Source organism: Grammomys surdaster, unplaced genomic scaffold (assembly GCF_004785775.1).
Source record: "Grammomys surdaster isolate TR1022 unplaced genomic scaffold, NIH_TR_1.0 190, whole genome shotgun sequence".
Lineage (NCBI taxonomy): Eukaryota > Metazoa > Chordata > Mammalia > Rodentia > Muridae > Grammomys > Grammomys surdaster.
The window spans coordinates 4,584,974-4,597,452 of NW_021604635.1; the positions used below are offsets into that span (position 1 = coordinate 4,584,974).

At 46.5% G+C, this 12,479-nt stretch overlaps 1 protein-coding gene across 2 annotated transcripts in view; it reads right to left on the reverse strand.

Annotated features, from left to right (window-relative positions):
- The window catches only part of Fyn (FYN proto-oncogene, Src family tyrosine kinase), a 193,331-nt gene that overhangs the window by 155,825 nt on the left and 25,027 nt on the right, over positions 1-12,479 (reverse strand). For both annotated transcript variants that reach the window (XM_028769094.1, XM_028769090.1), the window contains exon 2: positions 10,633-10,672. The gene's annotated coding sequence lies outside the window, so the exon portion shown is untranslated. The remainder of the gene's footprint in view (positions 1-10,632; positions 10,673-12,479) is intronic.

The following is a 12,479-nucleotide window of genomic DNA, read 5'->3' on the forward strand; positions in this document are numbered from 1 at the left end:
TGGGGGAGGGATGCTGGGAGCACTCACAGAGTGAGGGGAGGCTGATGTTGGGGGAGGAATGCTGGGAGCACTCACAGAGTGGGGGAGGCTGACGCTGGGGGAGGGACGCTGGGAGCACTCACAGAGCGAGGGGAGGCTGATGTTGGGGGAGGAATGCTGGGAGCACCCACAAAGCTTGGCAGTTAGAGACAAAGACAAGTGAGTAGAGCACAGGACTGGGCCAGTAGGTCTTTCTGAATGCCACAGGAAACACTAAGAGATCCAGTACAAAATAGCAGGTGAACCAGGAAGACTTCACACAGAGGTGGCAGACTGCAGCAAGGGAAGGCTGCTGTAGAGAAGCACCTGAACTGTGAACTCGGGGCTCCTTCAGGTTAGTGAACAACACTGTCAACTGTAATCCAGTCAGGAGACAGGCTGACAGGGAAGGAAGTGGAAATCAGCTATGAACTGTCTCAAACCTGCACTGATGTAGAAGGAACATGTACTCCTGGGGTGAAGGTCAGGGGTAAGGAGGCTGCTTAGACATTTATGAAATCAGCTGTAAGAATCCTCACTGAATTGGGTTTTACCTTCCACAGACAGACGGACACAACTAATCAGAAAAGCTGCATTTGCGACAGATAACAAGTACCTTTTCCTGAACAACACGTTCGCTCTGTCAGTCTGAAGTGATCATTTCCCAAGCCTTTTACGTTTCCCTCCAAACAACCTTACTCTGATACAGTAAAATCTACAAAACAGACCCCTGATCATATCTTCTTCGTCATCACTATAAAAAACAGAAACATGCAAAAGATACTACACTGGCTGGTAGCCAAAATTAACTAAATCCAAATATGAGAAGCTACAGTAAATGTACTGGGTTTTGTTCTAGCAGGTGATGGGCTCTGATATTCGAGCCATGGTCTCCCAGACTCACAGCTCAAAGCAGGCCACTGCTACAACTGTGAAGTCGCCAGCATAGCTGAGGGCTATTCAAATGTTTTCCCGTTATCAAATGTGCTTTTACTTTCTTCTATAACCAACAGCTGAATGCATGTCCAGATCTTTCATAAAGGGAGAAAGGTGCTTCTTCTATCTGATAACAGTAGCATAGGCTAAGTGGCCGTTAATTAACATTTCAAATTATTCTTTTCTCTGGCCTAGAAGGTCTGCTTTTTAAAACAGTTTTCTAAAGATGGGCAAAACCATCCCCATACAAAGGTTCTCTTTGCTTGTTTTAAATTAATATAACACTGAATCCTGACAGGAAGCTATAGGAGAAAACCAGGCAGAGAGGAGGGAAGGATTCCTCTGCCTGCTGCACAAATCTTCTACCCATTAAAGCTGGGAAGTAAGCCAACCCCTGGCCAACTTCGCCTGGTGATAGGAAGGGCGATCATGACCCAGCTCCTACCTGGGGCTCCCCTGCTTCAGGTGCTGTGGTATGAACCCTGTCGCTGGACACTCAACACAGCATCTGTGATCTTCTGCAAGCACTACAGTTTTCAGCGCCGAGGTCAGGCCTTGCTCAGTACACCCCACGAGCAACTCTGAGGCCATCTCAGTCTTTTCAATCCTCACGTGGAGGGGCCATGTAATCCCACAAACTGTTGGCTCATCCCTGTCAACAGGACTACACATACATTCTGACTGTACTCACTACTGAGTGGTACACCTACAACATCTTCCACGCAGGAGCCATATTCACAGGCTAGGAGTTCTCTCTAGAACACACAGACCTGGAGGACCACTCTTTACTAGAGGTGAACCCTTAAAAGAAAGGCTGGGAGCCAGGGGTTGGGAGGATAACTGGTAAACTGCTTGTCTTAAAAGCACGAAGACCTGAGTTTGACCTCCAGAACCCACATACAAGTGGCAGATGTGTCAGTACACACTTGTAATCCCAGCAGCAGGGAGGCAGAGACAGGAGGAACCCCGATCCCTGGGGCTCCCTGGCCATTCAGTCTGGCCTAAGAGATAAACTCCAGACCAGTGAGAGACTTTATCTCAAAGGAGGTGGAGCGCTCTGGGGGTGACATCTGAGGCTGTTGCCTGGCCTTCCACACGTGTGTGACACACACGCACACACAGAGAGCGAGAGAGGGCAAGAGAGAGAGAGAGAGAGAGAGAGAGAGAGGGAGAGAGAGAAAGAGAGAGAAGGAGGGAGGGAGGGAGGGCTTGCTACATCTGAGCACAGAATTCCTGCCCCTCCTTTAAAAAACAAAACACTCACTACCTGTGCTGGGCAGCTTCATGTCAGCTTGACATAAGCTAGAGTCATCTGAGAGGGGGAACCTCAACTGAGAAAATGCTACCATGAGATCAGGCTTCAGGAATTTTGTTAATTAGTGATTGGTGAGGGAGGGCCCAGCCAATTGTGTTTGGTATCATCCCTGGATTGGTGGAGCTGTGTTCTGTAAGAAAGAAGGCTGGGAAAATCACAAAGACCAAGCCAGTGAGCAGCACCCCTCCATGGCCTCTGCATCAGCTCTTCTTCCAGGTCCTGCCCTGTTTGAGTTCCTGTCCTGACTTCTTTTTATGATGAAGAGTGATGTGGAAGTATAAGCCAAATAGGCCATTTCCTCCCCAACTTGTTTCAGTCAGGGTGTTTTTGTCAAAGCAACAGAAACACTAATTATGTGACAGGAAATAGGCTCAGAATTTAAAACCAACCAATGAAGGACCTCTCAGCACAGTGGCTAACCAAGAACCCTTATCACAAGCTCAGGTCAGGGCACTGTCACATGATTACTAGACGTGGGTGGACAAAGCACTAGGCAGTCACTCAGAGGCCTATCTTAAGCATAATGAGAACCCCTTGACAAGTGAGGATTCTGCTGGGTAGACTGTGGAAAGAATAAATGATTCCACCCCAGGGCGCCTGCATCCCAGGAGGACATGTTCTTGAGACAGGGCTTTGCACATGGCTCCTCAGTCAACATTTTCATCAAGTTGGCCTTAAGTCATAAATAAAGAATACACAGCTAAAAGGGGGGGATACCCCAGTTAATTAGGAAAAATAGAGATTTCAAGGTATTTTAGCAAGTTAAAATAATAGCCAAAACTAGCTAAAAAATCTATACAAAAGCACATTTTTAAAAAGAGATAAATCTGCTTTTAGCTTTAATAGGTCTACGTGTGGGACGGTGTCATCACCTGCCTCTCACCCTCCACTCTGCTTGGCTGGACAGCTCACCCGGCTTACCAGCTCTGCTGGTGGCTCTTCCCAGGAGATCAGGGGATGAGGATCTAGGCCGAGGATACTCACTGACATCAGTGCTATGGCCGTGACACTGGACGGAAGCTTTCTTTTACTCTTTAGGCTCAAGCTTCTGTCCTGGGCCTTCTCTCACCCCACGCCTATAGCCTGCTCTTGGCTCCATGATGTGCTCAGCTAGAGAATTCCACTGCCAGACATCTGTTCATCTAGATGACCATCTATCAAAGAGTTTCCCTTATGCCATGCTTACGACATTATTTGAGCTGGGACCATCCCTTGAACGCGGACCAACGAACGAACTGATCGCTGTTCCTCTGGACCCTAAGTTGATCACCACTGGCGGGTGACAGGAAACCAGATCTTCTAGGAGCAAGAAGAAAGGAAACACGGAACAAGCTCCATGCAAAATGGAGGTGGTACCTAACTATGTAGCTTGGTTCCCATTGGCTTAGCATCTGTGGAAAGAGACAGCCCATGAGAGGACACAAATGTGCACAAAGGAGAAGCGATACGAAGACAGAGGAGACACAACAGGAAAGGCTCAAGCCAAGGTCACTGGAAGCTACCAGGAAGAAGGGAGGAATGGATTCTCCCCAAGCCTCTGGAGAGCACGAGCCTGCAGAAAACCTTAGTGCTGAACTTCTGACCTCTAACGCTGTCAGTGAATATATCTGTTGTTTTAAGCCGTCAAGTCTGCAATCATTTGTGATAGCATCCACGACAAACAAACAAAAATGTTTTCTGCTTAAATAAAAACTGGTTGTGGGCTGGAAAGACGCTCAGCAGTTAAGAGCACTGGTTGTTCTTTCAGGTTCAATTCCCAGCACCCTCACAGCAGCTCCCAACTGTCTGTAACTCCAATTCCAGAAGATCTGACACCCTCACACAGACACACATACAAGCAAAACACCAATGTATAATATAAAATTTAAAAAAATGAAAAAATTGATTGTTGTAGCAGGATAATACGTTGTATATGCAGTGGAGCTTGGTGATTGGGCAGTACGAAATGTAGGCGGAGTGAGGAGTGGGGAGGAGAGGAGAGGAAGGGGAGGGGAGGAGAGGAAGGGGAGGAGAGAAGGAGAGGAAGGGGAGGAGAAAAGGATAGGAAGGGGAGGGGAGAAGGAGAGAGGAAGAGGCTGTCGACCATGGAGAAGGATGGATGGTTGGAGAGCAGTCCTGGGTAACAACTTATCAAAAGGTTAGATCTGGGTAACAAGTCTAATTGTGTGGGATCTTGTTAATTGAGCATTTCCAAATATATAAACCTACTGGACAATCTTTAAACATTAAGAGTCTTCATTCTACCACAAGTACCACAAGTATGGAAGATATTGTCTTGGGTTCAGCCAAGCTTTATGGATGCAGTGTGGTGGATTGGCAGAGCCATCCCCTGCGTTGGAGTCTCCTGGGTCTAGTTATGGCACGCCTGGCCTCTGGCCACTTCTGACTGTGGCATGCATGGTTTCTGGCTGCTTCTAGGGCTGAACATGGCGGCCAGAGTAGAGCCGCCCCACTGATTAGATAGCTGTGCCCAAGACTTTTCTCGATATCTCCCAATAAGGGTTGTGGCAAAATATTAAGTTTACATTTTTATACTGGGACATAACCAGTCTCAGAGAAAGTGCAGCTCTGATTTTAGTAAGAGTTTAGGGGCAGTGACAAGCATCTTTTACAACACCCCTTGTACCGATTTCATTAAGAATCATTCCTTCACATGCAATTTCTTCAGATAATACATAGACCAAATATACTGGCCTCTATCACACAGTCAGACAGCAGCTCACAGCTTTTGGGGAAGGTATTCATATCAAATAGGTATCAAAACCAATAGAGCCAAGTAGTGGAGGCTTGTCATTCTCTGCTGAAAGGAGGGCAACATTTCCATGTCCTGCTCCATCTTTTCTACTGACGAATGCTACTGAGATGAAAATTATAATAAAACAATCCCTAACTCAGCAGCAGAAAGACAGGAGTATCTATGGCTTCCCCATACCTACTGTCCGCAGCATACTAGCTATGCTTGAAGTCACTCTCTTGCTCTTCCAGGGAACCACCAAAGACCAGGTCGGGTTTAGAGGACTTTTGAGGTGTGGGGCTTCTCATTGTCCCTGATAAAAATAACATTACTATTTTTATTACCGTAAGTAACGGAAAAAGTCCCTTTAAATTCAGTGAAGAGAAAACGAAAGATGAGTGTAAAATTGCCAGTTAAATTGTGCATGGCTAATGACTGCCTTCTGCTCGACTGAACTCCAGAACATCCACCGGCGTGGAAAGAGAAGGGTGCACCTGGTCTGAGAGGTGCTTGGGGTCTGGCCACTTCCTGGGTGTCAGTTCTTGGGAAGATCAGTTCTCTTCTGTTGAGCTTCATTCTCCTCAGAGGCAAAATGGCACAAATGGGACAGCAATGCTGGCCCAGAACAGAGGCCAGCCCACTGGTGCTGGTTAATGGTTCTGCAATCAATGGATAAAATGTTCTTTGTCAGGACTAACAATCCACCTCAAATTGTTCTTCCTTCCTTGGATTACAATAGTAACCCTTTCATTTGTAGCTCTTCTCTTGCAATTATCACCAGTATCTCTGGCTTTATGAAGTCTAGAAGGGCTGTTTATTATCTTGGGAAGTTTGTGCTGGCAGAGGGCATGTTTTCTCTTCTTAGACAGTAGCACTTTTACAATCCAGAGATTTATGTAACAGAAAGTTGGTCAGTTATTATGGGTGATACAGAAGTACTATTTTTGGCCTGGGACTAAAACTGATTGCCTTTGAGTCTAAAACAGAACTTGAAGCATGCTCCTTCATTCAAAACTTACTGTCTCCTTTATCCCCAACTCAAAGCCATTCTCTTGCCCAGTCAGCAGGAGGATGGGCTGTGTAAAACATGATCTGCAGTGAGACTGAATTTGTCCTTAGCCTGTTACTACCAGAATGGGTCAACCTACCAGTGAGGGTGGGGTCAGGGGCAAGGACACCGTGAGCAAATCTCTTATCCTACAGTCCCCTGGACCAGGCAGTCCTAAATACATGTGTCAATTGGCTAAAGGACACGGTACACCCGCACATGGGAAATGCCCTCTCCAATCTCCACCAATGGGCAAGCAGGACAAACATGGTTCTGTCTGTCACTGCATCCAGGGAGTGATGGCTTCCTCAGAAGGCTGAGTGAGGCTGGAGTTCTCCTTTTTCCTCTTCCCTCTCTCCTACCAGCCATCACACGCATAGAGAGGTGGTTCCCCCAATCATGTCCTCCGCACACTGGCACAGGAAGCATATCTGATGCTGCCCTAAAGCTAGCATTCTGAAATCTCTGGATGATGCATATCATCACTGCTGAGCATCCGAGCTCAGAAAATCCTTGGCTCAAACTGAAGAAGAACTTGCTAGCCTGGCCACCTCTGGACCAGCTCTACAGTAATCAAACTAGCACGACTCAAGATGCGGCCTCTGATTTCAAAAATGTAACTATTTGGAACTAGATTGTCTCTCTTCCCACAAGACTAGTAGTTCTACTATAAAACCCTAGGCCCCACCTCCACCTTGGGAGTTAAGATGCAAATGAAACAGCTCTGGACATGCAGGCCCACTCTCACCAGGATCAAGGGACACAGCCCTCCGGCAGGATCACTTCTCTGGGCACTCTGCTTTGGAAGGCCACGGTGCCCTTTGGACTGGCAGAATCCCCGTGGTCTCTGGTACAGCTTTCTAGCTGCAGGGAATAGCTAGAAGGATTCTTGATCTTCCTGAGATGTAGATGTGGCAGGGGCTTCACTCTCATGGAATATACTGGAAACACTTTTAAACTTAAGAGATAAAGGCCATCCAGGGCACAAGGAAATCAGCCTGCTACACGAAGGGTAGCTATGACTGAAGTAGGTGTTATTGAAATCAAATCTATTTAAACAAGCTTTAAAATTACTAAATTGAATCAATTTAATCTGCTTTTCATACAAAAAAAATGGATATTTTTTCATCCAAAATTCATGTGCGTGTAATTTCACTTTCAGAAGACACATTTTGTATATTTAAAGTAGCAAATTTATAGAATCCACACTCAGAAGAGTATCCCCAAGACTGCTAGAAAAAGTGCAAACAATAAACGACTTTGATATTTTCAATTTGCTCTTGGGTCTTCTTTTATCTCTGGATTTGCTCTGATTGCCCTGATTACATTATCCTTAAGAATCAGCTATTCATCTGTCTGCTTGACACTTCTAGAGAGAAAGTCAAAGAACGGCCATCTTATCTCCATCTAATGCTATTAACAAGCACAATTTCCACAAATAAAATCCCTAGATGGCAAAGAGAAGCCACTGTTTCTTGAATGTATAATAGGATTGCTTCCACGATTTTACCACGTACCAAAGTGGCTTCCCTGGCTCGGTGCCCTTTCATCCGGTTCTCATTCACTCATCTGTGCCTGCAGCTAGCAGTTCTGAAGGGTCTGCTATGGTTTAGGCACTGGGTTTAGTACAGAGTTTGGCCTGACAAAGACTCCAGTTGAACGAGGGGCACAGTGCTCACAGTAACTACACAACTGCAGTGGCAGCTTTGAAACAAAAGACCATGGCGATCAGCCACAAACTTGGGTGGAGGTGTCATGGAACAGCTCTTTGAGATGACAATGCTCCCTCACAGCTTAGCCCTACAACTTTCTAGAAGGTGGCACACAAGTGCATTGACTCGAGCACTATATCCATTCTAAGATAAGGTATGAAAAAAAAGAAGATTCTGGGTGCAGACAGACCTCACTGGGATTCCTGTTGTAACCATAGAACCTGCAGCAGCTTCAAGGTGAGGCCATGTCCCCACGGGTACTACTAGGTCAGTGGAACATGAACAGAGCACACTATTCAGTTGGCTACTGATAGCAGATAATTCGGAACTGATGCTGACTTATGTGTGAGCATTGGCATTCAAAATAAACTTTCTTCCCATGCAGAGTTCTGTCTTCACAAAAATCCACAACCAAAAGAAAAGAGTAAAAACATCCATCCATCCTACACCAAACACCATGACGGCAGTGGCTTTTCTCTGCTCACATGGTTATCAGAAATCGTTTGTTTATACAACAGGAACTCCTGTACCAGACAGACTTGGCACGCACAAGCATCAGCAAAAGGAAGAGCTGGTACACTGTGCTCACCCGCCCTCTAACAACGATTGGGAAAGATTCTGAATTAAGGTTTTTTGCAAAGGGTGAACTCCCATAAGGCATTAAGTGATTTTTCAAGTCATTAGGAGCTTGACTGAGGATCAGAGCCCTTTAGTGGCAGCTAGAACCCACTTTGCCATCTATGAAGCGATCTCCTACCTCTTCGTCAGCACCCCTTATTCTGTGATCCCCATTACTTGGAAATACTCACAGGACAAGGTAAGGCAGACCGTAAGGCAGATCTGTCAATACTCGGGCTGTGTCCTTGTACCTGCAGGGGCAGCCAGCAAAGCCTCGCTTCCAGGAGACCCCACATACTGCTAGGCCTTACAGAAAATTCTATAGCCTTGGACCAACAGCCCCTTTTCCTATTTTGGTACAATGTGTATATCAAAAAATTAAAAATACATATGGTCTGTGTTTTTAAATGTAAAACATGGATAATTTCACTGAGATATGAAAAAGAAACAACTTTTTTTTTTTTAGAGGATAAGGAGAAAGAAAAAGGGGGGAATCCTTACCCTGTAGCCCTGGATTGGCCTAGAACTCAGAGAGACCCATCTGCCTCTGTCTCCTGAGTGCTGGGATTAAAACGGTAACACACTATGTCCAACTGGGACCACTTTAGTGGTGGGAAGTTTAGAGGTTACAGGAACAGTAATTAGCTTAAGGTCTTACAGAAAGTTAAAAGAACTGAAACACTTTAATTCCTTCACCCTTCCCTTGACTCCACTTAAGCCCCATGTTTGTCTGGGATTAGGGACCTAGATTAACTCTCTGGTAGTTACTACAGGCTCAGGCTGAGTCCTCCTGATTCACTCTGCCTGAACTGAGGGTGCAGAGTGAGCCCACAGCTTGGGCAACACCACGTTTCCCCAGCAAGCCCTGGGATGTCTTTGGGCACCGAAAGGTCTACTGTGAGCTTGATCTAGCTGACCCAAGTCACAGCATATGGACTTTCCATAAGGGAGTCTTCCAGCTCCTGACTTCAAACCCAAGTGCAGAGACTTCCAAAAGCTTCCTCTGCTTGTCTCAACTGCAGTCCTTTTATGTCCCTAAGACTCTCTTGTTTGTGTGAACTGAAAAGCTTACCAATGTAGCAGATCACAGAAGTACATTCTGTAGACGCCAGAGGCCTGTATAAGATCAAAGGTCAGGGCTGCTTATGATTGCTCTAGATAATGGTTGTAGATAATATATTTCTTTGACTCAGAAGAAAAACATATCACCCAAATTCAAAGGGTCAAGGAGAAGAATTTCACCCACACTGAAATTCAAAATGGGAAATAGTTCTAATAGTTCCTGATGATTGTGATGGTGGTGGTGATGATGTGACAACTTCCCCTTCCAAGAGGCCAAGGAATTGAGACCCAATGGAAATCACACTCTAGGTGATGTGGTGGGGCAGAAAAGGACTCCTCAGGAGTAGCCAGTATGGCTGACATCCATTCAAGAGGGAAGAGAATTCAGAAAAGACACAGCCACACTTGAAGAAAGAACGAAGGGGCGGTCACTTCACCCAGTCCATCAGCTGCTTTCCTAGGCAGCTCAGCCCTTTCTAAGCTTCCAGGTCTGCCACATGCCATTCCATCACATATTAGTACCCAAGTGAGTCTCCGTCACATCTTTTTTTTTTTAACCTCAACTGAGTTCAATGTAATATCTAAAAGCCAGTGGGGATGCACGCACGCACACACGCACGCACGCACGCACGAATGTTAACTGAATGAAAGAATGGCCTATTACTCAGTAGCCAGAATTCAAAGGCACGGCTTGGGCACAGTGAGCATTAGCTGTCTGAGGTGGAAGAGAAGGTGACACAGAACGGACTACCAGGGAGCCCTTCACTCATCTAACGGCGGCACCCTGCTCTGGAAGGCTCAGCACCCATCCCTCAGCCGTTCCATTTCACTGAGGGAGAGGAGACCTAACTTGGAGCTAAAACATCTGATTTTATCACTGTCCAAATCGAAGTGAACTGGGTTATTCTATTTTGTATGCCAATTTTATCTCCAAGTCAGGTCCTCTCTTAAAAACCCATGAGGCCTGGTGGAGCCGTGCCTGTAGCCCTAGCACTTCCACCTAAAGGCAGGAGAATCATGAGTTCAAGGTCATCCTCAGGTACATAGAGATTCTGAGGCAACCATCAGCTAAAATATTAAAAATTAAAATACTCCCCCCACCCTGATTCAGTTGCAATCGCAGGGCTCCACAGAGACATGCTTACTAACGCACAGGGCACTCGCCTTCAGCACAGGATTGTCAACTTACTTTTGCCACAGCTAGATCAGCATCCTGTTCCTTTCAGACTCTGTAAAACAAAAAATAAAGAAAAGCATTAGAAAAGACCTAAACGTTTTCCACACGTAAACTACCACACAGCACCGCCATACCATACCCACTTGTCAAGGATGATTCATTTGCCCACAGACTGTCCTCATTCACATCATTCTGCAGCTGCCACAGACACCTGCCTGCAACAGCGAAGACCAGTCGGACAGGAGGGTTTAAAGGGTAGATAGAGATCATGACTGTACAACCACACACACACACACACACACACACACACACACACACACACTCACGCACGCACCTTCCTAGGGCCTCTACAAGTCATCCTTAGTTGCTTGGCACAAGGAATGAGTATTTCAGCTCAGTAAGATGGCTCACACCCACAATTCAGGGACTCAGGTGGCTGAAGCCAGTGACCACACACTGGGTCAAGGGCAAGTCTGGCTATTGAATGAGACCCTAATTCAAAGGAAAACAAAACAAATCTCTTTCCAGGTCCCAGTCCAAATTTACCTCAATTCTCCTGTCTTTGTCAACCTACAGCCTGTTTTTTCTTTTCCTTCTGTGACGAAGTCTCACTCTGCTGTGCAGGCTGGCAGTGGACTGAGGACCGTCCTGCTCAGCCCACCGTGCTGAGACTGCAGGCATGAGCCACAAAACCTGTTCCAAGGCAGCTCTTTGCAATGCTGCTACCCCGAGAGCCGGTGCCTCCCTCTGCAGGTCCACTAACTCAGTCTCTACCGACTAGTCTGCTGCATGCTAGCCCCAGGATGACCCCAGGACCTTGTGCCAGCATCCCTGCTGAGACAAGACGCTGCTTTTGATGATGTGCAGGGTCCCTTAAAGCTTTCGAGTGAGAGGTAGGCGATTTCCAGCTGCTATGTATGCTCTGCCTACAAGCTGTAGTATTATCGTGTGTGGTCTGTTACCTGACTTTATCTGCCCGAATAAAAGTTCTGTTTTAGTAGAGTACCTTGAAAGAGCAATAACCATGGTTGAAGGATGTGTGCACAAAGTCTGAAGTCTGAGTCGAGGAAGTGGAGGGCCAGGGGTAGAAACATTTTTTTTTCTTAGTTGTGACTCATATGCTTTTGCAGTGTGGTCTTTATAGTCTCTCCTCCCAAATGAATTACCATTCCCATCGAAAGCATCCCCTCCCACACATACAAAGCAGAATTCTTGCAATGTTTGACAAGATGTGCAACTTACAGGAGCATCCTTGCTTCATTAATCAAAGATGACTTCAAATTGGGGACAGGGGAGGTGAGCATAGGAAAGAAATTAGAAACTCACACACTGCCCTGTGCAGGTGGGCACTCCAATCATGAGCTTACTGCCGACACCACCTCTGGCCTCTCTGCTGGCTAGCCCACTAGGGATCCACAGGGCTGAGCTGTGCGACACTGGGACCCGCCCTGCCCAGGAACTTGAACTTAGCTCCTAACAACCGGAGAAGTGTAATTCAGTGCCACAAAGACGTCCAACTAAAGGCAGCGTCTGTGTCAAAGTCTTCCTTCCTCTGACACTTCCACAGGTTAGGAGAGCTGTTCTGATTTAAAGGTGACAACAGAAGGGTTTTCTATTTTCAAGGAGAGTGACTCCTTCATCCAGTACAGAGGGCTTTAAGAGCCCTCACCTTTTCCCGCAAAGGAAGGGAATTTAATACTCCTTTCCTGTGTGCACTGCAAAACTGTGCAACACCAGATGCCGAATCCATAGCAGACTGTCAAGGAATGCCCTTCCCTGCACCACACTCCAGCAACTGGTACCAACAGGAAAACTGACGGCCCATTTGGAGTGGGAGCTGCTGGCTCTCTCCTGCAGAG